The 26,680-nt window shown below is 41.0% G+C and overlaps 1 long non-coding RNA gene across 1 annotated transcript in view; it reads right to left on the reverse strand.

Moving 5' to 3' along the window:
- Positions 1-7,039: 7,039 nt before the first annotated feature.
- The window catches only part of LOC141573104 (uncharacterized), a 38,164-nt gene continuing 18,523 nt past the window's right edge, over positions 7,040-26,680 (reverse strand). The window contains exon 3 of the long non-coding RNA XR_012498665.1: positions 7,040-7,120. This is a non-coding gene — a long non-coding RNA (uncharacterized LOC141573104). The remainder of the gene's footprint in view (positions 7,121-26,680) is intronic.

Consider the following 26,680-nt stretch of genomic DNA (forward strand, 5'->3'; position numbering starts at 1 on the left):
GTTTAACTTTAGTTTCCTCATCAGTCAAGTGAGGGCTGTTCAGACCTATCTGCTGTGTCATTGTGCGGACGAGGCTCAGGATGGTTGCTCAATAAATGGTGGTTAGCTTCCCCCAGTTTCCCTGTCCTTTCAAGGTATAACATCCCTTTAACCATATTTCTCAGGAGCATTCCTAAATTTAAAGAAATGTTCCTAAAGCGATGTATTGTAATCAAGGAATGTCAATGCTTCCATGGTGACATTGCTGCTTTCATCCCACGTTTATTTATCAAGCACCTGTCATGTGGGGCTACTTTAAGCCGTCTTCACAGGAAGGTTTTTCTGAGATTTTGATGTGTAATCTGTCATCCAAAGGGCACGGAGGAACCAAGGACATTCCCCTTTCTCGTCATGCACTGAGAGTCGGGCTATGATACTGTGATCCCCGATGAAGGAATGTCGTGCGTTGGTATCTCAGCTCCTAAGCTGAATCCACAGCTGGGTGAGTGTCCATTGATCAACATTTAGTATTTTTTCTTCTCCTTCACCATCCTCAGTTGATCAAGTCAATCGCGTTTCAAATACTAGCTATTTCTAACCTGTTTGAGAGCTGAGGAATCTCACAATCACGTTGGTTAGAAATACATAAAGGTGAAAATGAAATTGGCTCTGGATGAGGCCTCTTCCCTTAAATCAAGCACCTGAACATCAGAGCCTGAATTGTGTGTTGGCTCATCAAGTTTCCTGGAGGACAGTCTTGCTCCTGGGCTCTAGGCTGACTTCTGACAAGTGGGGTTCAGGGTAAGTGACCTCTGGCAAGTGAGGTGATGCTGTGCAATCCTGAATAATTATGACGGGTTATCTTTGTAAATCAGGTGACCGGTTGAATCTGCGTGGAGCCCTGTGTGCCCAGGATTAACCGTACCCTTGGAAGGGTGCTGACACAGACTGCCCAGTTTCTGCTCTGAATTTGTGGTTTTCTGTCTCTCTACTGATGGCTGTCACTTGTGCCGCATGGTAAGGTGTCCCCTCACTAGGACCTCTATCTATGCATTCCTCTGGACAGAAAGCTTAGTTCAGGAGAACTGTGTTTGGAGTAAGAGGAAGTAGGCTGAGGGGGATGCTTAAGTGTCAAGTTCATGGCTGCTTGCTAAGTTGTTTCAGACACTCAGAGATACCTTCCATATATTCGAATTTGCGTTTGACTAGGCACATAGAAAGGAGAACAGGAGTATATTCTTAGCAACTTCTCTTCCAGGGTCTACATAGCTTCATCTGAGATTAACATTCTCCTCCTGCAAGAGTTTGATGAGGAGGTGAGTGAAAAGGGAAGCACGTCCTGAACTGATTTTCTATCCTTAAAGAGAAATAGGAATGATTACAGTCCTTGCCCCTTTGTTACAATATCTCCCATGCAGGATAATTTTTTCTTAGTTCTGGATTATCTCCCCTACTCCAAGAATACCAACCCTGCTTCAGGTAACAACTAGACTCAGGGCCAACTAGAGAGACATGGAAACAAAGGATAGATTCGATTTTGAGATTTTATTTTTGCTATTACCATGTTTTTCTCAGCTGTGTAGTTGAATATCAGACTACGTCTCCCTCTTCAGAAAATGAAGAGTTCAGGCTCAGCGATGGCTCGAGAATTACAGGGCAGGTTTGCGGGAACAATACATGAATTCAACACAGAAGGGTAGTATTAATATACTCTTTCTGTCACAGCTTTCCAAAAAGCTGACCTAGCCCAAAAACTAAGACAGAGCCGGGAGGGGCGGGGAAAGCTCCGAGAGCCTCCCCCACTGGATACTAATTTTGGTGACAAATGATTGACAGGCACTGGGTAATGTCGAAAGCACTAGAGAGTCATCAAGAGGCCCAGTGGAAATGGTTGATCCTGGGACTAATTCACTGTGTGACTCTGAGGAAATCACATCATTTATCTTGGTCCTAATTTCCTTATTTTAAAAATGACATGGCACTCAAATAATTGTTCTGGACCATTCCAGCTTGGAAATGCTGCTTTTGTGCATAAATAAGGCATTTCTGAGATCCGTCTAAATCTACAGTGAGCTTAGGAAGTCGTAAAAATCCATTTAGGTATTGTAGCAAGCATGCTGAAGCCGACATGGCATTGAGTAGGGTGGAGGGTTCAGGAGGTCAGAGGTGGTATATACGAGGTGGCCCCTCCAGGAAAATGCTCCCCACCGGTGGTCAGTGTTCTCGCTAGTGTTATGGTTCTGATCAAAACAATTATAATTGAAATAATAATATTTCATAGAGAATCAGAACATAAATTACACATAGAGTCGACGATAACTGTGGAAATAAGACCTTTCCACATAGGGAAAATGACTGGAAATAAATGGAAAGCACTTTCAAACACATAGTGATATTTGGATAATGGAACTAGGAAGTGGTTTTTCTTTTTTTTTTCCTTTTTTCTACTTCTTAGCATTTTTGTATTTTCCTTTGAGTATTAACTATTTAATGATCGATATAGTAAACGTTATTTATTTTGAAATATTTTGTACTTAAGCACAGATAAACTTCTTCTATGTTCAACACTAATAGTGGCGAAATTATTATGGCATGCTGGCCAATTTAACGAACCTTGAGAAGTGCTTCCCATCTATTTCCCCACACTTGCATTAGATATTCAATTTCTATGCGTAAACTTACTTCACATAGAAAAATCCAAGGCAAAGGCAGCACTCAGCTTTGTAGCTTTCTTAGAAATACTTTAATTTACATGACTTGTTTGAATTCCATAGGCCACAGTGATAACGGAGGACAAAACAAACAACAGAAAAACTCTTCCATTAGCAGAATTTAGGAACTAGCCTTTTGGAAAAGAAACCCTCTACACTTAGAAAATGCAGCCGTTGAAATGGTTTGCTGGGATTTTGGCATCACACATTCCACGTATTAGTTTCCTTTGTAGGACGAGAAGCTGGAAAAAAGACACAGCTCTTTCTCGCAATAAAAGGGTCATTAAACCCTCATCTTGGTTTGAAAGTCCTGTTTTTGCTATTTTCATTGGTTCTTATTCAGCACTTCTCTCACTCTATATTTCAAATAGTCAGTTTCTTGTTATTCTATTTTTAGTTCTAAGCCTTTTCTCCCTGGCCCTACCCTCCACCAAAATTTGAAGGCTGGATTTCATTTCAAGTGTGCAATTCCTAGCTGCAGGCCCACTGAGATCTTCTTGCTCCCTGGTTTTCGGGGGGGGGGGGGGGGGATGTGTTTTCTCTCTGAGTGGGGATATCACGAACGTCTTCTCTGCCTTTCACACAGGGTTTCAGAGGAGACGCCATTTAGGAAGGAGCGCGCCCATGCTTTCTGAGCAGCGATGGCAGCCCAGCTGGTGTCCGCCTCATGCTTCTCGTGGCGAGTCCCGTGATGTGAGCTGGCAGCGGGAACCTGTCATCAGCTCCATCCAGCAGGGCCTCCGAGCACTTCCTCCTTGCACACGCAGCTGTTCCCAAATTAGTGTCATTTATGCCTCTGCCATCATGGTTCCCATTGGCTGCTAGCAGGAATTCCTTCAGTATCTCTTACTCCAGACGCTCGTGAGACCGCCCAACAGCTATTGTCATGTGGAACTTGATAGGTTCTCCGTGTTTCTCCAGGCACTCTTACCGCTAAGTCATTTGTGACATCCATGGATACCTAGAGAGCTCAAGGCCGCTCCAGAGGGCAACCTCAGCCCAGTCCCAAACAGCCCTGTGGTGGGGGTACCTTGTTACCAAGCTCTTTTGATTAGTATCATTTGTTCATTCATTCTTTCATTCAACAACTGTTCACTGAATATCAGTTATGTGTCAGACACTGTTATGTAGTAGTGATTTCCAAAAGAATTTAAAGATTGGCTGAGCCTCTGAGGAGACTTGTATGAAAGATCCAACTTCAAATAAAAGCAAAACAAACAATAAACTTGGTTAGGCAGCATCAGAACTGTGTTTAGACAAACCATAGAGGACAGAGGAAGCAAAGATTAATTCCTGCTCTAAGATCCTGTCAGTCTTCATGGAAGAGATGGCTGTCTGGCCCTTCTTTTGGAACGAGGTTGGAGAGAAAGCAAGGAGAGCATGGCCCAAAGCCCAAATGTATTGATCAGCCGGCCAGATTTTCAGTATTGTGAGAACATAAGTTTCCAGGGACAAAGATGTCGTAGGAGCTAACGCTGGAGAAGACCAGGGTTGTGTTGTGATGGGCGTTCTCTGTCTTCTGCTGAAAAATTTGTACGTATTTTATGAGTACTCTCCCTGCAAGAAAGAAAGAGGAATATTGACTCTGCCTCAAAAAGATAAGTCTGAAAGCTAATTCCCTGGCAATGTGGAGGGTGGGCGGGCAGAAGAAGGCGCCTGATGTGAGTATAAAATGGGTGGGTGCATGGAAATAGTCTGCACCTTTGGAAGTCATGGCGGAATGCCCTGGATTGGGCTTCATTCTTTCAGAGGAACAGGGACTGAGGGCTGGTACCTGTGAGACCTGGGGTGATGGGGGAGCAAGTGAACCCCAAGAGCCACAGTGGAGGTTGTCAGTGATATGTAAAGGCTGGCATCCAGGTGAGTGCATTCTTGAGCGTATATGAATTAAACAGGTAATGGTGATTAGGGGTGTGTTGGTAGCCATTAGACTTGGATTGTAAACTCTACCTGCAAGTTGGGAAACCTTGGGGGGGTTGGCGGCTGAATTTCTGTTCTGAGATCTAGACATAGTATAAAGTGAAGTGTTTGTCACATGGCAAAGCATTTAATGCTTTAAAGTGAAACGTTATTTCTTCCTGACAAAGAAAGGAAAACTCAGAGAGGTTGGGTAATTTCCCTAATATCACAGACTCGCCCACTTGCTGCCTAAGAGACAACCTCAGCATCTTGGATTCATTTCCAATTCTGTCTCCTATAAGAACTTGTTGAATTTCTCCTGGGAGCAGAGGAGTCACTTGTGCTGATGAAATTCAAATATTGTCCCTTAATGAACAAACACAGCAAGTTTCTATGATAATATTTGTATAAAAATGTGGTTTTCAGCAACCAGTCACTTTAGGGTGAGACAGCTCCCTGTTTCTGTTCCCACCCCACTCTATTTATTTTTCAAAACCATAAAAGAAATGAAAGCATATAAATTCCAAAACACAGACACATTTACACACACACATCAGGAAACACAACATGAGGTTTTCATAAACATTATTTCGGCCACGTGATATGTATTCTGAGTTAAGTACTCCACAAACATCATCACATATGATCTTCAAAATGACATTTCTTTCATGTGGTCTGCGGGCAATTTTGCAATTATATATTGCTCATGTGTTATTAACTTGTGAAAGTGGTTCAAACCATATTTTCATTGTTACAAAAGTGGCATTAAGTGCCCCCATGTGCAGAGAGTGTGCCATCCCAGACACCGGGAAAACTGTGGACCTAATATAGGCACTGCCAGCTCACAAGCAGTGGCTGTGTCTAGCTAATATTCCACTAGGCAACAGCAAAAAGAGGAAAATCAACTGAATCAGCAAGATTTAAGGTTTCACAACAGACACCCTAGTAGAAATAGGTTGATGTGTTCTCCCTACCTCTCCTCCCTGAGAGCTCATACGCGTCACTGGCTGGTCACTGTGCAGCTACCAGCTCCCGAGAGGCCAGCGAACTCTTTAAATCTGTTTCGCTTGGATTAACACAGAGAGAGGTGTGTAGTCCGGGGTTGATGGCTGTGCTGCAGAGGGAACATCCATAAACTCCTAACGTCGAGATCCACAGGCAGCAAAAATCCCAAGGACTGTTCTGTGTTTGGTGGTGGCGGTGGTGGTATTTCCTGGGCTCTATTGTTTATTTCAATACCCCTTCAGAGAAGAACCCTCATTACCCCCTTTCTTCTTTTTACACGTGGTGGAGATGGATTGCGTCATTTACAACCTAAGAAGCTACTTGAACACAAACAGAGATCAGTATGAAATATACAAGGTATGAGGTCAACCTATAACCATCTGTTTACATTGTGAAGAACTTTGTAGTCATGGAAATAGACCACCTGGCAAGAGATGAGTTTCCTGAAACTGGAGGTGCTTAGGCAGGAACCGAGTGACCATATGTCAGGATGGCTGGGACAGTGGGCAAGATGGGCTGATGAATGCCAACTCCATACTTTTATGATGGCCAATTATGCTATTCCACAATGAAGCCCATGTAAATAGATGGTGACATGCATGGTCAACCATACAAATATTAGCCATAGATGCACTGAGTGATTCAGAATCTGCATCACCAAAAACCTTTAGGACAAGAGTTTTTGGTGTGGCACCAAGTCCAGGGTGAAAATACATGCATTGTATGATCCGAGATTAAGATAAAGTGACAAATTAGTATCTGCTCCTTAATGATTGGGAAGATTTCCCATGAATCGTGAACATTAAACATCTGAATGTAATCTGATCTATAAATGAAGAAAGTAGTTACTGGCACACTGCAGTGTTTGGCTTGAAGAGCTTCTTTTACAAAGAACACGATTGTCGAAATGATGAAAATGAATTAAGTAAGGTCCTAGTTATTCAAACTATTCTTTATTAAAATAAATAACATCTTGGCCTCCAAGTCCATGCTCTTCCGTTTTACGGTTTTCCACCTTTTACAAAGTCATGTCAATAAGTTATCAAAACTAACCAGACAGGATTTTACACTGGAAAGTCTGACCTGAAACCGTTTGTACCACGGTGTGCTTTTTCCAGACAGAACTTGTAAAATTACTGAGAAAAATGAATGTTTTACAAACAATATTGCAAATGCTTCATCACCCCTAGACAGTCTTCTTTCGTTCTGGGTCTCGGGTCATGTTAGTTTCTCCCTTCCTGGTGCCTCATGGGAACTTTGTTCCTTCCCTTAAATCTTACTTACCTCCTGTAATCCGTCTAGACAATGACCTCTTCAAGGTCAGGTGCTACTCTTTTATTATTTATTTGTTTGTTTTGGTAATTTCTGGCTGTTGAAGATTTAAAATGACGCATATGCACAGTTAAAAATATCATATAAAATATAAAAAAAATTAAAAAGCTTACCTCAAATCCCATTAATGAAAAGAAGCCATTCTTGGCATGAGGTGCATATTTTTCTTAATATCTCTTAATGTGTGGTTGCAGCTATAAAATGGAAAAAAATTGGCAGAAATAATTTTAGAAAAATAGAATCCAATTACATATGCTATTTGAAAAGAAATTTCATTACATTTAATTTTATATGAACTCAAGTGAAATTGAAAGAACTAAAATTTATTTTTATCCCAATTCTAAATAATCTCTTTTAATTAAAAAAAAGATTGCAAAAAAATTTTAAAGAGAAAAGTGATTATTTGGGTTAACCAAATGTTTCAAAATTAGGCCTTATTTATTTTTCCGTAACCCCCAATTTTTCTTATTTTTCTTAGTATTTAGATTAAGTAAAACTTTTATTCTGAGATAATTGTAGATTTGCATTTATGAAGACATGTAAGAAATAGTGCAGAGAGATTCTGTGTACCCTCCCAGTTTCCCTTACAGATAACATCTGAGAAATGCACGTACATGTTACAACCCGGAAATCCACATGGATGCAATCCACCAAACTTATTCAGATTTCACCGGCTTTATTTGTAGGGGTGTGTGTGTGTGTGTGTGTGTGTGTGTGTGTGTGTTTAGTTCTATGGACTTTTATCACATGTGTAGATTTGTGTGACCCTCCACAGCAGTCAAGATACAGAACAATTCCATCACAAGTGTCCCTCAAACCTTGCACCAAGAACTTGTTTTCCATCTTTGTGCTTTTTGACATTTCAAGAATATTATATATACATGAAATCGTACATTATGGGAAGTTTTGATACTGGCCTTGTCACTCAGCATAATCCCCTGCACACCCATCCACGTTGTTGTGTGGCTCAGTAGTTGGTTCCTTTTCATTGCCGAATGGCATCCTGCTGTACCGATGTACCCCAGCTTGTTTAACCAGTCACCCATCGAAGGATCTTTGGATTGTTTCCAGGTTTGGATCATCACAGATAAAGCTTCTATATGCTTTCATGTGCAGGTCTTTCTGGGAACATAAGTTTAAATGTCTCTGGTATAACCACCTGAGAATGCAATTGCTAGGACGTATGGGGAGCCCACACACGGGAGTATGAGTGGCCCAGTTTCTTGGCATCCTTGCAAGCATTTGGTAGTACATCTTTTTTAATGTGTCCATGGAAATAACATTTATGTCCTTTCTTATAATTGCTATTTACTACAATGATTTATTCCCACACTTATGTACTTAAATAGAATGAATACTCAATACCAATGAATACTGTATTTAGATTGGTGGATGGATTTTATTAAGCACTTTTATGGTTGTGCCTTGTGTGTAAACATCATATTTAAAAATCTTACTAGTGTAATAGTTTCTAGATTCTTACATGGTTGAGAATATTTTTGACCTTTATATTTGAAGGACAACTTGAGTGTGTAACAGTTCTGACAGCCGTTGGTCCATTGTCTTCTGGCATTTCTGGTTATGGTAGAGAACCCGACGCCCCCAGCCCCCAAATGTAACTTGTTTTTTCCTACCTGGATACTCTCATGATTTTTTATCTTGCAATACGGTAATTTCGCTGGCTGTGTCTTGCTGTGCATTTTCCTCAATGTGTTTCTGTCACCTGCCTGGGAATAAGAGCAGTGGCTCAAGCTTATCTCTCCCCACCCAGGTGTGGTCAGGACCTGTGACCGACCTTCATGTACTAGGTCTTGGTTTACACGCCAGATCCCATTGGAACGATGTTTGTTGTTATTGTTGTTTGTTTGTTTTTTAGCTCTCTCCCTGTATGAGTTCTGCCAGATTCTTCTTGTGCCTGGACTCCAGTATTATCCCTCAGAGAGGTCAGGTGAACCTCCTTTTTCTGGGCTGTGAATGTTTCTCAGATTTCAAGAATGGCCACTGCTCCCTTCTCTTCCTTGTGGTCAAGATCTTGGCGGGCAAATCTGTGGAGGTCAAACATGGTCACATCCACTGGACGTATTTAGGCTTTTGGAAATCATTATCCTAGTAAGGAATAGATCCAATTACTGTTTTGCCTGCCATCTCTAAAAAACTCTAAACTGGACACTGTGGCTTGTCCCGGGTCACCTATTTATTTAGGTTTGAGTCTTCCATCAGAATCATCCTTATCAGTGGGTATTCACGCCTTACCTGAGAATGAATGGACACCTGAGAGTCTGCAGTTGCTGAGCATGTCCTAGCGATGGGACCAGGGGCTGTTTCGGTTCTTGTTGCGAAATGATACTTGTGCTGAACTATGGAAACATAGCTGGAATAGTTGGCATGCGTTTGCGGCTTGTACATTCCAAGGACACGTTCAGGTGTGCAATCACCTGGGCTGCTGCAATCCATCAAAATGGAGTCAGAATAATCTCAAACAGTACAAAGTATAAACTGCTCATGAACTTGAAATTTTCTCTGGACTCCCCATGTGACAAATGAAAGCCCAAACCTTCTCCCCGCGAAAAGCGAATGGATTAAGTCACGGTTATAGGTGAGTCGCCATGACCGTGCAGCTCTGTGACAATATCGCTTAGGATTCAGGTGCTGGTCTGCAACTTGGCATCTTAGAACCAGAAGGGGAAGACGGTGAAAGCAATGCTTCATTTGCTCCAAGCAGAAATCTGTAAATGTGGCATTTTGAACAGTCTTGTGAATTAAACCCTTATGTCTTTTCAGCCACGCTTATGCCTCTCAAAAGCAGCACCTATACACTTCACTTATTGAAAATTATTTATTGAGTTGCTTCACTTGTCCTTTTAATACTATAGCAACTGCTCCACGTATGGGCCAGACACTCAGCTGAGCAATTTAGAAGGTTTTCTTCGCTTAAGCCTCATGACACAGTTATGATACGTACTATGTGCATTATACCGCTTGGAGAACTGGGACCTGGAGAGGCTTGTTAACTTGCCTTGCAAGTAAAAACCTTAGGAAATGCTGAGGCTTAGTAAGAGGCATGGCTCTGCTTGGAACCCAGACAGCTTAATTCCAGAGTGCACCCTGTACTTAACCACCGCCCTGTGTGATGTACGACCAACACAATCAAAACTTCGAAAAGTCAAAACAGATGTCCTGGCAAGATAGCATGAGCGTTTATACCCATTTCTCACGAGCATCATCCCATGTCTACATTCCACTCTGTCCTCTGACCTGCCTCACACCGTCCTGGGGAGTGAAGATGTCACTGAAGGGACAGGGTGTTTGTGTGTCAGTGGCGGAGTGGCATTGCTGAGATGTTTTTCCTGGCTACGTCTTCAACACCGTCTCGGTGTTAGTCCCAATGCTTGGAGTCTAACAAACACGTCAAAGGAAGCTGATCATGAATAGAGGACACAGTTAAGGCCCTGGTGCTGAGTGCTAACCCTTCTAAAGACAATAAGGTCAAGGTCTCTAGATCAGGTTGAGAATGAATTTTCAGTCCTCCCTTGCCAAGAGAAGTATCCCGCAATGAAAGTTTAAATATAAGAAAAGCCTGTAACTAAGAGATTGCTACATCTACCTTATCTCAAATCAGTCATCCAGAAAACAAAAACTCTCATCATTTAGTATCAGTAATAGACTACTGAGTACAAGTTCCTGTTTGGAGTAATGAAAAAGTTTTGGGAATAGATAGTGGTGATAGTTTCCCAACATTGTGGACACTCAGTGTCACTGAAATATATACATAAACATTGAAATGGCAAATTTTATGACATAAACATTTTATCAAAGTAAAAAAAATCAGTAATAGTGACTTCCTCAAGTTGTCCGATAAAAGCAAAATGAGACAGATATTAGAATGTGCTTTGGTTCTGCTCAAAGGTACCACAACTACCAGAGGGACAGAGCAGTAAGGTAAAGGCTGGGATGGGCTGTACCCCAAGAGAAGGGTCCAACAGTTCAAGTCATTTAAGGTCAAGTTGCCTTAAGTCTTCATACAGGGAGGAGGGTCTCCTCATTCTCAGGCAGCAAGACCTTGGCTTTAGTGTCAAGGGGGGATGAAGCAGGACTCTGACGGGTAGGTGGGGGGCAAAAGGGCAGGGCTCGCTGCAGAATCAAGGCCATGAACAGCGTGAGGTGCAGGATGGAGCTGCACATTCAGCAGACACCTAAGGGCCAAACGGACGTTGGCACAGAGCTCGTGTGGATGGACGAGACTGAGAGAAGAGCTTCAGTTTGGTGAATGTAGCCAGTGGGTAGCATTAGCTGCATTTAAAGGTCAGCCTTTGCCATGGAAAATACCTGGGAAGATGGAAGCCCAAACACACCTGTATAACTAACATCTTCTGGACTCCATGCTTGCGTAAGCTACAGGCCCAGAGGGCCATGTGGACAGATTTGTGGTTAAGACAGAGCTCCAGTGGATCTGTGGTCGTGGGATTGAAAACTTAGGTCCAGGAGTCAGGGGTAAGGCTTGTTTTGCTGGGGAAGACTCGTATTTTAGGGATACCCGAGAGATACCAACCAGGAGACTGGATGGGAAATGGTTTGTCGTATGAATTCTTTAAGGGGTGTGGTTTCCCTGTCCTGCAGCACTGAGCTGACTTCCTATTAAGTCAGGTGATATCAGATTATTGCCTCTCTCGCTTTTGTGCCAGGAAAGCCTGAGAACAGAGAGCTGCCTCCACAACCCCAACGTCCCCACACTTTATCTGAAGGGTCCACATTTTCACACTGCGGTTTTAGCACCACCACCAAGAGAATAATATGGAAGGCAAAACCATAAGTGTTTTAGAAGAAAACAAAGTAGAACACCTTCAAGACCTAGAAGGCGAAGATTCCTTACATAGGACAGAAAAATAACTAACCATATAAATTCATCACGACACCATTATGGGAACAGAAACGAAAACTACAGAGAAGGGGAGATGTTTGAATTACATATTTTCAACAGAGAAATTGCATCCACAATATACAGAGAAGTATAGATCAATAAAGGAAAAGATAGATATCCAACTTTTAAAAATGATGGTAAAATTTGGTCAGGTACTATGTATATATGTATAATATATATATATATATATATATATATATATATTCTCTTTTATAAGTTATTATGGTATGTAAGTTACCTATTGCCATGTAACAAATCACCCCAAAATTTAGCATCTTAAAATATTTATTTTCTTATGTAATTTCTGAGAGTAAGAAACCCAGGAGCATGTCAGCTTGGTGATTCTGTGTCGGGGTCTCCAGTGAGGTTGCAGAAACGACAGTGGCCAGGGTTGCAGTCGACTGGAGTCCAGATGAGCCGGAGGAATCACCTCCAAGGTGTCTGACTGACACGGCTGGAGCCTCAGGTCCTCTCCAGCCGTTGGCAAAGCCTTCGGTTTCTTATGAAGGGGACGTTTTCACATGGCGGCTTGAGTAGCGTCACTACCAAGCTGATTGCACAGTCTTTCAGGACCTAGTCTCCAGAGCTAGGTACTGTCACTTTGTTTTATTCTATGAGTTAAAAGAGGGCCCTTAAGTCCAGCGCACACTAAGGGATGGGAACTATGCTCTACTATTGAAGAGAGGAATCATTAAAGCATCAGTGGGCATGTTTTAAAACCACATGGAGTGAATTATGTTGAATATCCTTCCAATATGAAGCTGCCCTTAATTTCCTGGAATAAATTTACTTGGTAATAATATGTTATTGTTTTTGTATGTTGTTATGTTTGATTGCTAATTTTTATTTAACAGTTTTGCATGTGTATATTTTATATACTGTGCTTGTGAAGTTTTGGTATCTATTCTGGCCTCATACAACATCTAAGATTTTTAGTTTCTTCTTGTCTTACTTTTGGTTAGTAGTATTTTTTCAAGGAATTTGCCTATTTCATATAAATCGTCAAATTTGGAGTTGCAAAGTTGTTTCTATTGTACTCTTGTTATCTTTCTAATATCTGTAGGATATGTAGTGGTGTTTCTTTTGTCATTCTTGATATTGGTAATTTGTATTTTCCCCTTTTCTTTTCCTTGATCAGTCTTGCTAAACTTCATTGATTTAATGAACTGTTTTAAGGAAATAAATTTTCTTTTTAAAAAGAGCATGACTGGGGTATAATTTACGTATCATAAAATCCACCCATAGCAAGTATATCACTCAGTGATTTTTAGTAAATTTTAACCAATGTCACAACCCAGTTCCCTGGGCTATTTCTTCTATTCAAGCCTTCACCGGGAAGGAGACTCTGCTTTACTCAAGTGTCTGATACAAATCTTCATCATGTTTAGAAACACCCGCAGAGACACGCGCAGAAATGGTGGTTACCTCCATAGCCCAGTCAAGTTGACACACGAAATTAACCACCATGGTGATAAGGGCACAAGCGTGGAAATGAAGTGAACAGGATTTAAATTCCTGTTTTGCCCTTTATTAGTTGTGAGACCTTAACAGTTACCTTTATTTGCTTTACAGATAACTTTTTATTAAAAACCATATCCATAGTCATATTTTGTTGGGCTTTAATTCCCATCCTGAGATGTTAATTACTTGTGTTCTTTTTATACTAGGAGCCCTGCTGCTCTAAGAATTCTGGCAAAGTCTAAGGTCGTTGGGAGAAATTTCTTACCTCTTTGGCATACCAGGTTCCACTGCTTTGGAAAATTCTTTGGCTTACCCTTTACCTACTTCCTGGTGAATGCCATAGGAATAATTTCCAGGTTAGTACATGGCTTCCAAGATCAATACGAACACCGATCAAAATGCTGCCAAAAGTCTTTTAAGGTCACTCTTTGGTTTGAGATTTCTAAATGATCTTGTTGCTAATTAGGGAGTGAGCAGGCTAGAAGGAAGAGAATAAATGATTTTCCTTTGTTGCTTTTGATCCTTTTGCAATGAATCTCTTTTCTTAGAGCTTGGGGCTGGTAAGTGCTACGTTTTTGTGCAGCTCACTTTCCAGCTGGCAGAGATGTTGCCACGGCCCCAGATATCTGCCAAGAGTTGGGCAGTCTGAGTGTTGCTTGTGCCCTTAACACTGAGCCCAGGAAAGTGTGGCAGCATGATGGTGCAGGGGGAACTCAGCGTCAGGGCCAGGTATGCGGAGTTTGCAACCTGCCCAGGCATTACCTGGTTATATGACCTTACGGCTGGTTGTTTCAACTTTTTAAAACTCTAGGATTAGAGTTTTTGTTATGGATATGGTTCTTTATTATAGGCAGTTTAAAATATATTCTTACTTATTCCAAACACAAATTAGGAGATGGGAAATGCCTTCTCTATTTTACACGTCTTATACAAATAATAATAATAATAATAATAATAATAATAATAATTTTAGAAAAGCTCGGGGTTTAATATAATTTGCCTTATTTCATCCTTTTGGTAAGAAGCAGAGCTGGGTCTGGAACCCGTGTCATTTTCTGGTCCTTGTTATGTGGGAAAAGGTTCATATTACTGCTTTAAATTTACTAAAATACTTAATGGGATTTTTCTTATTCACCTTGATCCTTTCTATCGCACGACTACTTTTCAACAGGCAGTTTTCGAATGGCCTGGCAGAGCCTACAACCCACCCTCCACCCCTGGAGCCCACGGCAAAGTGGCCCCTGTCTGGGCACTTAGAGCCAGGCGCTCACCAGACTCCTTCTTCAGAGGGTCCTGTCTCAGCCTCAACTCTCAACCACCCACCTGCTTGCTGTTGTCTCGCTGGCTGACACTTCATTCATCTGGGATTTTCACACTCAATATCCGGGTCATTTTGGATCATACTTCCCTCCCCAGGTGGGGATTCTCCACCTGAATTTCAGGAGGCTCAGTGGACTTCACAGTCGAGACTGGTCACACAGCCCCAGTCACCGCTTCATCATGGAAGAGCTGGAGTCCATTCTGCCGCGTTCATTTATCCCTGGAAAGCTCAACACCCTGGGTCTGAAGGCACCAGCCTCATCCACTCGCCTGCTAAGTCAGTGTCCCTCGTGGTACAGGCCCTCTCAAGGAAGCCATTTTTGGAGGGGGAGGTGTCGATTCAGGTGCTAAATAAACATGATCTCCTTTTGCTTCCTCAAATACAATAATGGGAATTGTGGTAAAGAGCATACTTTCATGCTGTTGTTTCTAAGTGATGTTTTTCTCTCCTTTATCTATTTGATATCTTTGTGACATCTGGTACTATGAATTCCTCCCTATTTCTTGAACATTTTCTTCTGTGCTGGTTTCTTTGATGGCACTCCCCACCCTCTCAGGAATTCTATTTTCCTGGTTCTTTTTCAGCTCCTCTTTGTCTCGTTTTTCCCAAAATGTTGCTATTCCCCAGGGCTGTCTCTATATCCTCCTCCTGGATGACTTCATGCAACCTGGCGCTACAATTTCTTCACTTATTCTTATCTCTTCCAGCTGACAAACACGAGGAAGGACTGACGGAGCTAAATATCAACATCGTTTCACCTCTAATGAAATAATGGATCCAAGCACTGTCTGCTAATTTCAAACACAAGGGAGGCCAGCGGACGCTATGTGCCGAGTACCACCGATGGATTTTCTTGCTAAAAGTTTGAGCTTGGATCTGATCGAACATCTAGATTTTTAGGAAATATAGAGGAGAATGTACAATCAACAAACTCCGGAGTATGTAAAATTCACAGGACAAACCACTCACTTTCTTCAACAAATACATTGGGAAAGAGGCAAGAGGAAGGGAGGGAAAGCAGGAGGGAGAAAGGAAGACAGAGAGAGAAAACAGATCAAAACAAAACAAAACAAAACCATAAGAGGGATTCTTGTTTGAATTCTAATTGAAACAAAATTAGAAAACATGCATTGCACATTGGGGGAAATTTGTACACTAAGTGGATATTGTATAACATTGAGACATGATTATTAATTGTTTAGAGATGATAAAGGTATTGTGGTTATTTTTTTAAACAAAATATCTTTACTTTTGAAACATGGGTGAAAAGATATACTGTCTGAGATTTAGTTCCAAATAATGCAGGTTGGGGTGTCGGTGGGGACATGGATAAAACAAGATCGGCAATGGAGTAAGAATTCCTGAAGCTGACAGAGAAAGCCTCCTCGAGAGAGTCACCTTGAAGCACAAGCTGAAACAAACCAGTAACCTGGGTGACTATCGGAGGGAAGAAAGTTCCAGGTGGGGACGGCAAGTGCAGAGTCCCTGAACTGGGAGCTCCCTGGGGGAAGACATGTTGGGGGACAGCTAGGAAGGAGGGTGTGGCCGAGGTCAGATAGGTGACAGTGGCCTTGATCCTGTAAGGCCTTGATTCTGTAAGGCCTTGCGGGCCGTTGAGGAGACTTCACTTTTACTTCTCATCAGTTTGGGAGCCATTGGAGGGTTTTGGGCAAGGGCATCACATCACTGACTCACATTTTAAAAGCACCTGTTTGGGCTGCTGTGTGGAGAACAGAGAGAGGCACACAAGTAGAAAGAGGAGAGTGGGGGAATCGTTCCAATAATTCACACAGGAGAGGCCAAGGGCTCGAGGCAGGGAGGTGGAAATGGTGACAAGAAGCAGTAGATTCTGGGTGCAGATTGAAGACAGAGCTGACAGGACTTAGGGGCGTGGGACACGCAGGAGTCAAGGGCGAGTTGGCCTGTCATAGGCTGGCACGTAACAGGTGCACCAGACATGTTTGTTCAATGCGTGAGTGAACATCACACGCACCGTCTGCTTCTCCATGAAACGGAAATACCCTGGGCGCTGGGATTCTGTTACTTGGCTTTACACCTTGACCTCGCACGCTCCTGACTCGTATCAGGAGCCCACCAAATATTTCTGCCGTAATTGAATGTTCATATTATCCAGAACGATTGGGCAAGAAAACTGTTTTCAGGAGTGACTGGAACGCGTGGCCTGTCTGCTGATGGAAGCTCCTGCATGTGGCCCTGCCAGGCTCTTCAAGATGCCATCGCCAGTTCCCCAAACTCACACAGCTGTGTGACACGCACATCAGCTATGGAGCTTGTAGTATTCAGTCATGAGCTGTGAGTATAGTCGATGCATTTGGAGACCTAACGTATGCGAAGAAAGTGAATTCAGTGGGAAATTAAGAGCCCAGAGGCAGATGCCCTGCTTTTTGTAGGTTGCCAAGAGCTCAACAGAGAGGAAAGGGAGCACAGCCATTGTCTTCGGAGGAACAAAGATGCATCTTGCCCAAAGTGAAGAATAGGCAGAGCTCTAGTTCTTAAGGTCTCATTCAAATGGCCCCATGTGTGTGGTGGGTACAGATGAAGGGCTGAGTGGGGATGGCAGGACTGTAACCTGACCTACTAAGACTCGTCTGGGATGCCAGCTGCTGGGGTTGACTGCAGTCCAAAGTGTTGGACCCAGAGAAAAGGAAACCACAGAGGCCAGGACTGGCCTTTTCATTTTTTTTTTATTTCTGCATCCCAGAGTGGCAGAACCCACAATTGGCAAGACTTGCAATATGCCCGCTGCTTCTTTTTTCTCAGTGTGGTAGCAAGAGCAGCCACCTTCAGATGCCCTGTTAACTGACAAAATTACCAGGCTCACAAGGTGAGCCTGGAACAGCTACTGTCAAGTCTCAGGAAATAAAATAAACATTTTCTTGTATCCACAGCAAAATACATCAGCAGATAGCTGATACCTATTAGTTGTAAAAGGGCTAAATTTGGTGGTATGACTGAGAAGGTGGGAGAAAAATACTTCATATATTTTGTACAACTATGCTGTACCACAAGGACAGCAGCAGACACCAAACCCAACCCCAAATATACTTGCAGAATCTCTCTTTTCCTCCCTCCTTTCTTCGCTCCCTCCCTCCCTCTCTCTCTATATGCAATATGTATGAAACATAGATACAAAATCACACACACACACACACACACACACACACACACACACCCTCATATTGTAATCTCACACAGAACTTGAAGCTGTTTTCAGTGCATTTAGCTTATTATGTGAATAAACAAGTAGGACTGTGAATAACAAGTCACCAGTGGAAAAATCAAACAAATTCAATAGGTCCAGGAGACTTAATAATTTGGCTCAGATACATAAAGTGCCACATCCTTATTGGGAATTTCACCCCTCTTTGCTAGCATGAATTTAATATTAAGGAAGTAAAAGAAAAGCGATGTTGGTACATGGTCACCTTTGTTACAAAGCACAGCGAATCAACGTAAGGGCATTTGAATGCACTTTAAGTCAATTCTACGTCCTGTTTTATTCAAGATCTTCATGGTTCGTTTCATTTGGTTGGTTGTTCTTTCATTTTGACACATCAAAGTCATAAAGCCTAGAGATTTGTTGACTAATATGAAATGATATCTTCTAAAATGTGGGTTAACAGTCAGGGAAAGTCTCAGATAAAAGCCTTCCTGCAATGGGCCAAGTCATGAAGCACCTGATTCTCTTGCTTATTTCAGGCCTCCTCAGCACGTCTGTGCAACCAGCCCTCAGGACACTGGTTCGTGAGAGATCCAAGGGCCCACTCAGATGCCACGTATTTTTATATCTTGAATCCCAGCATCATGTACCTTTATTCATTGGACCCATTGTGACTTATGAGAGAGAAAATATAAACCTCTCATCCATTCTTTGCTGCCTCAGGACCCCATGTGTGTGGATGGCACGTCCACCTGTGGGGTCAGAGAGGGAGGAGACTTTTACTGCTGGCACTGGGATTGGAAATCTGGGAATTGAACGGCTTGACGTGGACCTTTAACTGGTAGAATTCAGCAGTAAAGCCATCTGGATCTGGGCTTTTCTCTGTGGGTAGTTTTTTTGTTTGTTTGTTTGTTTTACTAATTCACTCTCTTTACTTGGTATAGGTCTATTCAAATTGTCTTTTTCTTGTATAGTCAGTTTTGGTGGTTTGTGGTTTCCTGTAAGTCTGCTCATTTCACCTAAGTTATCTCATTTATTGGCATACAACTGTTTATAGCATTCCTTTATAATCCTTTTCTCTCCCTGTAGGTTAGGTAGTAATGTCCCCTCTTTCACTTGTCTTTCTAGTAATTGGAGACTTCTCTCTCTTTTTCTTGGTTAATCTATTTAAAGTTTGCTAAAATTTTGACCAGCTTTTGGTTTTGTTGATTTTCTCCGTTGGTTTTATATTCTATATTTTATAATTTCCATTCCAATCTTTACTATTTTCTTCCTTCTGCTTGCTTTTGGTTTAGTTTGCTTTTCTACTTAGGTGGAAAGCTCAGTTATTGATTTGGGATCCTACTTCCTTCTTAATATAGGTATTTAAAGCAATACATTTCTCTCTGAGCACTGTTTTAGATGCATCCCCTAGCTTCTGGTATGATATGTCTCTATTTAAAACGTGCTCATCTCAAAGTATTTTCGAACTTCCTTTTTGGGTTCTGTCTTTGGTTTTTGACAGTTTGAATATGGTATGTATAGGTGCGGATCACAGAAATGATTCTAGTTGGAACTCGTTGAACTTTTGGATGTATAGTATTTTTTTAATTAAATTTGGAAAGTTTTTGACCATTAGTTTCTCAAATATTTATTCTGCCTCTTTCTCTGAAATTCCCTTCATGTGTACGCTGCTATCCTTGATGGTGTCCCACAGTTCTTGGAGGCTTGTTAATTTTTATTCATTGTTGTTTCTTTCTGTTCTTCAGATTGGGCAATTTCATTGGACATGTCTACAAGTTTGCTGGTTATGTCCTCTGCCTACTTAAATCTGCTGTTGAGCCCTAATAAAATTTTCATTTCAATCAATGCAGTTTTCTGCTCTAGAATTTATAGCTGATTTAAAAAAAATAATTTCTATAATGGAATTCTCTATTTGGAAAGACATTCTTTTCATATTTTACTTTAATTCTTTAGATACGGTTTCCTTTGGTTCTTTGAACATATTTAAAAATAGCTAATTTAATTTTTTTCCCCCTAGTAGGTACAATGTATGGGCTTCTTCAGGGAAATTTCTATTGAATGCTTTTTTTCTTCTTCTTTGTGTTTGGGCCATACTTTCTTGTTTCTTTTCCTGGCTCATAAATTTTTGTTGAAAATTGAATATTTTAAATACAGTGAAGTGGGACTTTTAGGGATCAGATTCTCTCTCCTCTCTAAAGCCTGTTTTTGTTGCTGTTGCTATTGTTTGTTTAGTTACTTATATGAGCTAATTCTGTAAAATCTGTATTTTGCTTGGTTAGCTTGGAACTTATTCATCTCCAGGTTTTTTCCAAGGGAGTGTGTGTGTGTGTGTGTGTGTGTGTGTGTGTGTGTGTGTGTGTGAGCACATCGTCCACACTCAGCCAGTACCTTACAACTCTGCCTTAGCCTTGATTTTTGCTTGGCAGAGCCTCAAAACTAGCCTAAGGTGAGAGATTAGGGCCTCTCAGATCTTTCCTGGGCTTGTGCATGGCTATCTATCTGCTCCGGAACTTGTTGAAGCTTCTCAAAGCTCCCATGGACATCTCCTGCCCCAGATTTACCCTGGTAAGTTCTTTGATTATCCTACTGTTTACCCCAACTCTTATCTACTGTCTCAGCATCCACAAGGTTAAAATTTTGACTGATTGTTTTGACAAACATCCCTGGAGAAAAGCCTCTTTGCACTGGGCAATCTCCAGGTCAGGAAATAATGACAGCCTTGCGAGTAGGGCCTTCCAAGGAACCACTAGGCAGGTCAAATAATGAAAATCCAGGTCAAATAAGGGGATCCAACCATGTTGTTCTCCCTCCTTTGGCCGCCAGACTGCTGCTTTCCACCACGATTACAGGCTGGAAGTCTTCCAGCCTACTGCAGAGTTTGGGAAGTGGAATGGAATAGGGCACGTTCAAATGCCATATATCTTGCAGTTTGTCTTGAATAAATATTTCCTGGATTGCTGAAAAATGTTGGTTAATTTCCTGAGTTCTGAAAATATCAATTGTGGCAATATTTTTTTTGCCAGTGTTCTTGTTGCTTGAATGTAGAATTGGAATTTTGGATTTCTGTACTCTGCCAGTTTCACTGACATCACTCACTAAATTTATTTTTTGATTATAAAAGTATACATTTAATTACAAATCTTTAATGGCACAGATCATTAGAGTACATCATTAGACTATTATTTGTATGAAAGCCACATAGTTTTAGAGGCTATGTTTGTAAAGTCTTGGTGTTTGAAGCATTACAATAACATTATAAATGGTAATTTTGAACAGTTGATGTGGCTCATCGAAATGCTGTGTGAAAATCAGTGAGCTAGAAACTGCATATCACATGCTCCCAACACCTAATCACACATCTCTATGTGCCCCTCCTCTAACGTTTCCAGAACTGGGTGCATTGCAGGTTTAGGCTAATACCCTACAAATACAGCATGAGCTTCAGAACCCTGAACAACCAATGAAGGTCAAGGTTCTTTTGTGACCTGGTTACTGCCTCCCATTGTGATGTGACTCTGGACCAGAGGGAGAGTTTAAAAAACAAACAAACATATTGCTTCACTTATAAATGAAAACATACATATGCGCACACAGAGATGAAAATAAAGGTTACATAGATCCCTGTGTATTCAAGCAGGAAAACAGAAAATGTACTCTATCTGGTTTCAGTTGTAAGACAGAACCTATTTTTAAATTATAGTTGTCAAATCATTTTGATTTGTTCAAAGAAAGAGATTAACTCCCTGGATACGAACATGCATTTTTCCTCTTCACCTTCCCACCCTACCTCCAAAGTCCTTCCCAGACACACCCAGAGATTATGTATATAAACCTTTTTTTTTTTTTTTTCTATTCAGTCTCCTGCTGGCAATTGCTGAGAAAGAGGGAAAATGGAGTTTACCACATGGTGAGTGAAATGTTTCCTTTTAGACTTGGCTTAAACCCGCGTTTTTGGAGCAGTGACTTTGACAGGGGTTCGGAAAGCGTCTTTGCCTAGACGCATCCTGGGACACTGGTGCCACACCTGCTTCAGAGTTGCACAGCCCAGGTATGTACAAGGTGTGGCATGCAGGCCTGATCTCAGGTGAAATAATAAATGGCATGCTCCCAGCCTCCTCTTTGCTGCCTGACTTTTTTTCTTATTGAAACATCTCTATTCCCTTGCATTTCCCCATCTTTTTAGTAAAACCGCTTCCAGTAAAAAGATTTGAGAAACGCATTAGCTCCTCAAAATTGACCACCGGATCCTAGTAGATTTGGTGGACAAGTGTGATGAGATGGAAAAGTGCGGTTGATAATAAATAATAAATTCGTTTGTTCTTCTGGTTACTCAAAGGCAGATATGAGTGGTTTATATCTCATGCCTCACTGAGTGCCTTCTCCTCACCCTCCTTCCAAAAGAGCCACAGGTGACGTAACTTATGACACACGGTATCCAGCAAACAGAAAGCGCCTCAAAATTTCCTCAGGACTTCAACACTTGGGTTTCTCTACTTGGTTCTATCACATAAACTTCCAGCACTTTTTTGATCAGCTCTACCATTTTCTTACTTTAATTCAACTTTGTTTCCATTCTAATCAACAACCTCTATGCTAGGCCAGGCATGGACTCTTACCTGAAGTGATTTGCTTCTTCTGACGCAATCACCTCTCCTATTACTGCCACTCCCCCCATTTCCTTGACTTAGTGCTGCCATTTTTAGAATCTCTAGGAATTCGGTCTTTGTTTATTATTATATCATCACATCCTGAGTTCTTCCTACATTGCCTGGTTTAACTAACATCCTAACCTCTGTCTATAGACAAACCTTGCACCATATTTGCCTGGCCAATCTTAAAAGTCTGAGGTGGAAAGTCATGAAATACGTGGTCTTTTCCCTCTTGAAATGAACAAGATCTAATGCAGCTTGTGTCTTGAATTCATTCTATTTATTTGTTTTATCCCATCGTTCATTTGCTTCCAAGTTCTCACAGCCACTTTATTCCTCTTAATTCTAGCAGGTACTTTTTTCTGAGTTTTGCCATGAAACTTTTCGTACTCAGAACAAAGCCATCTGACATGAATTTTCTTACTGTTTCTTGGATACAGTCACATTTTTTTCCTCCATTATCCATTCTATCCTCCATTCCTTCCAATTTAGAGAAATAAATGTCTCTCATTTAAAATTTTAATATCTGCACCTTGACCTGAGACACTCACATTTCTCTTCAACTTCTAGGCCATGAATTATTCTTGGATTCCTATTAATTCTTTCAATTTTATGTTCATGTTTCCTTTAAAACCTTGGTACAATAGTTGTTTTAAAATCCTCATTACTCAATTCCATCATCTTTTTCACTTATGGGTCTGTTTCTGTTTTTGTTTTTTCACTGATTTTCTGCTGGTTATGGGTCATAGTTTCCTTGCTTCTTTACATGTGTAGTGCTTTTTAATTAAATGCTGTACAGTGAAAACTACATTATTACTATCTAGATTTTATTGTCGTTTTAAAAGGGTACTGAGAATTTTTTGACAGGCAGTTAAATTTTTTTTTTTTAGATCAGATGGATCCTTTGACATGCTCTGTTAGGGCAGGTTTAGAGTAACCCCATGCTAGAGATAGCTTAGTTTTACTAGGAAGGCTTGAATTTTCTGGGCTCACATCTGCCAGAATGGCTACCTCAAGAAAATCAACAAATAACAAGTGTTAGAGAGGATGTGGAGAAAAGGGCACCATCATGCACTGTTGGTGGGGATGTAAATTGGTGCAGTCACTGTGGAAATCAGTATGGGGGATACTCAAACATTTTTAAATAGTAGGATCCAGGTATTCCACCTCTGAATATTTATCCAAAGAAAACAAAAACACTAATTCACAAAGATATATGCACCCCCATGTTCATTGCATCATTATTTACAATGGCCAAGATATGGAAACAACCTAAGTGTCCATCGATAGGTGAATGGATAAAGAAGATGTGGTGTGTATATAAATGGAATATTATTCAGCCATAAAAATGAAGGCAATCTTGCCCCTTGCGACACGGATGGACCTTGAGGGCATCATGCTGAGTGAAGTAAGTCAGACAGAAAAAGACACTGATCCTGGGAGAGACAGATCAGACTTTCTTATCCTGGAGCCTTTGCTAACGGTGGTACAACTGCCGCTTCCTGAGATAGCAACTTCTAAAACATCTACGGGGCACATTTATCACGTATACGTGTATACATGAAAAAAGCACCCATGAAACAGCAGAAGGGACTCGTGGAATGTTCATCATCACAGTGGTTACCTTTGGAGGGGTCAGAGGAGAGGGACAAATTCAGGAAGGCCTTTCTACGCTCCAGGTAATGCTCTATCCTTAACCTGAGTGCTACGGACTCGGTGTTTGTCTAATTGCTAGTCTTCAAACACACACAAACATACAAGCCAACGCACGTCATTATACGTTTTTTCTGTATGTAAGATACATTTAAGAACACAATTTAAAAAATTAAAGTCCTTTTGAAACCCCAAAATAGGAAATTGGAGAAGCCCTAGCAGATATCTCTGGACTCCCCAAAGGCTCCCTGAAGCTGGGATTTGTGGGCTCTGCCAAGGAACTTTTGTCCAAATGTTATTGCAGTCCTTTCATTGACATTGATCTCTCATTTTAAAACATAAAGCCTCTCTAGGCAAAAAGTAAGTATGCTAATACAAAGTAGAGGAAAATCAGGTCAGAATTTGAATAGGGGCATTTAATTTCATAAAAAAATCAGGTCGTTGGTTTCATGCTAAGAACCCTTGAGTAGCTCTTTCCTCCAGGGACCTAGTCTATATTTTCTTTCATTTTCTTTTCTGGTTTTATGGCAATTTGCTCATTGTAGCAGTTTCTTTCACGTAAGAGTTTGCTTCAATTGATCAACATCTATTTTTTTTCCCTAGTAGATGGAATGGAAGTAAAGGAGAAATTTCATTCTTAGACAAAAATAACACAGATGACAAAATCAATGGCGGTTATCTGATTGCAGCACATAGGAAACAACCTACTTAATGTACTTGTCTGTATGGAGAAACATACCCAAAGTGATGAAACACTTTGAATTAATTATCCAGAATGTTCCGACTTCTACATGATAGAACAAAATGGCCATTAACTTCAGTTGTGAAACACTCTGTGTGTTCATTACTCCCTTTTCTGACCGTCTTCCCTGAGCTCTGTTCTCGGGAGAGAGTTTTATTTTCTGTGTTGCATGTGGAATTCATTTTAATTTTGTACAAATAGGAAGCCAAGACTGTGTCATGTAAATCGTTTATTTCCCAAGTTACTGCACATGTGCAACTTCTGTTTTCGTGTCCTGTTCTATGTCAATGAATAAGGAGACAATACTCCATTATTCAGAAATAAATTAAGTTCCGGAGTATGTCCCTGATACTGCAAATTTGTCTCTTGAGAGTTAACTCAATAGGATGTGTTCATTAATACATCAGCTGACTTACGTTTTGGAGTCGTCTCATTTGCTAAGGAGATTGATTTGTGGATTTGCATGAGACTTTCTGCAGTCTTTCTAGCCTCTCAAGCAAGAGGTGATGACCTTATCTAATGTGTTCATTTACGATCACGTTTCTGTACTGAGGAGGCAGAGATTAGTGGGTGGGTTGAGGGATCATGAAATTTTGAAAGATAAAATTTGAATGATACCTCTGAAGAGAGACTCATCAAAACCTTTCCCTGATCTTTCTTGCTAGTGTGCCCATTTATTATGAGTGAGAGGTGTTATGGTGATGCAGGCATGATGACATTTGTGCTCATGACTGTGACATATGTACATTCCATGGTGCCAGCAGTATCCCTGCAGGAGGCACCTGGACTGGTTCTGTGTACACAGCCCTTTGTCAGAGAGCCTGTCCCCTTGTCAGAGAGCCTGCCCGTTGTCAGAGAGCCTGCCCCTTGTCAGACAGCCTGTCCCCTTGTTGCTCCTTGGGCAGTGTTTCTGTTCAGTTCGAGTTGCCTGTGAGATTGGCTATATTTTCTGCCCTTAAATTCATTGAGATACCCTACTTGCTGTGATGATTCCATTAGCTCTTATGGATTTCTGCTTTCTGCAGTAACATGATTCTTACCTAAGACAAAGCTTGAAAGACAGAGAAAACTTATGTTGAGCTTTAAACGTATGCCATGTACTGTGCTAATAGATTTATTGTGTGTGCGCACACATGTGTGCACATGTGTGCATGTGTGAGCTCGTGTCTGAGGGGGTGACCCTCACAACCACCCTGTGAGATTACATGATGAAGGTCATGCAGCTAAGTGACCCACAGTCTGGAAGAGACGGCCTTAAACATGCATGGACATATGGACACATAGTAACCAATCAGTCATCAGTATTAGATGATGGTGTAAGACAAGCCTGGCAGGACAAAGTATCAGGGCAGAGCATTAATGATGCTGGAGCTGGTGCCAGGGTTTGAGGCCACACTAAGGACTATTTCTGGTACTTCTCTCTTAGTCTTGCTGCAGTTGTCTCGTTACGCCCTTCAGCACCATCTGAAAGGCAGTGTTAAGCGTTTCCTTACTGTTTATGAAAGTCTTTTATCTACAAAGAATATTAGCCACTTATATTTTAAATAGATTGCGTATTTTCCTCCGTTTATTTTCCTTTTAATTTTGTAGATGGATTTTGTAATATACATAAGATTTAAATGATATATGACTATATATGTATGTGTATATATAATATATAGTAATATATAATATATAATATGATATATAAATATATATACATATATACTCATATAATTTAAATCTTACGTATATCATAAAAATGTATTACATATAATATATAATATACATACTATATTACAGTTTTGTCTAGAGTGTTTATTTTCTTAAAAATTTTTAGTCTATTT

The sequence above is a fragment of the Rhinolophus sinicus genome, linkage group LG09, assembly GCF_036562045.2.
Source record: "Rhinolophus sinicus isolate RSC01 linkage group LG09, ASM3656204v1, whole genome shotgun sequence".
In the NCBI taxonomy this organism is placed as follows: domain Eukaryota; kingdom Metazoa; phylum Chordata; class Mammalia; order Chiroptera; family Rhinolophidae; genus Rhinolophus; species Rhinolophus sinicus.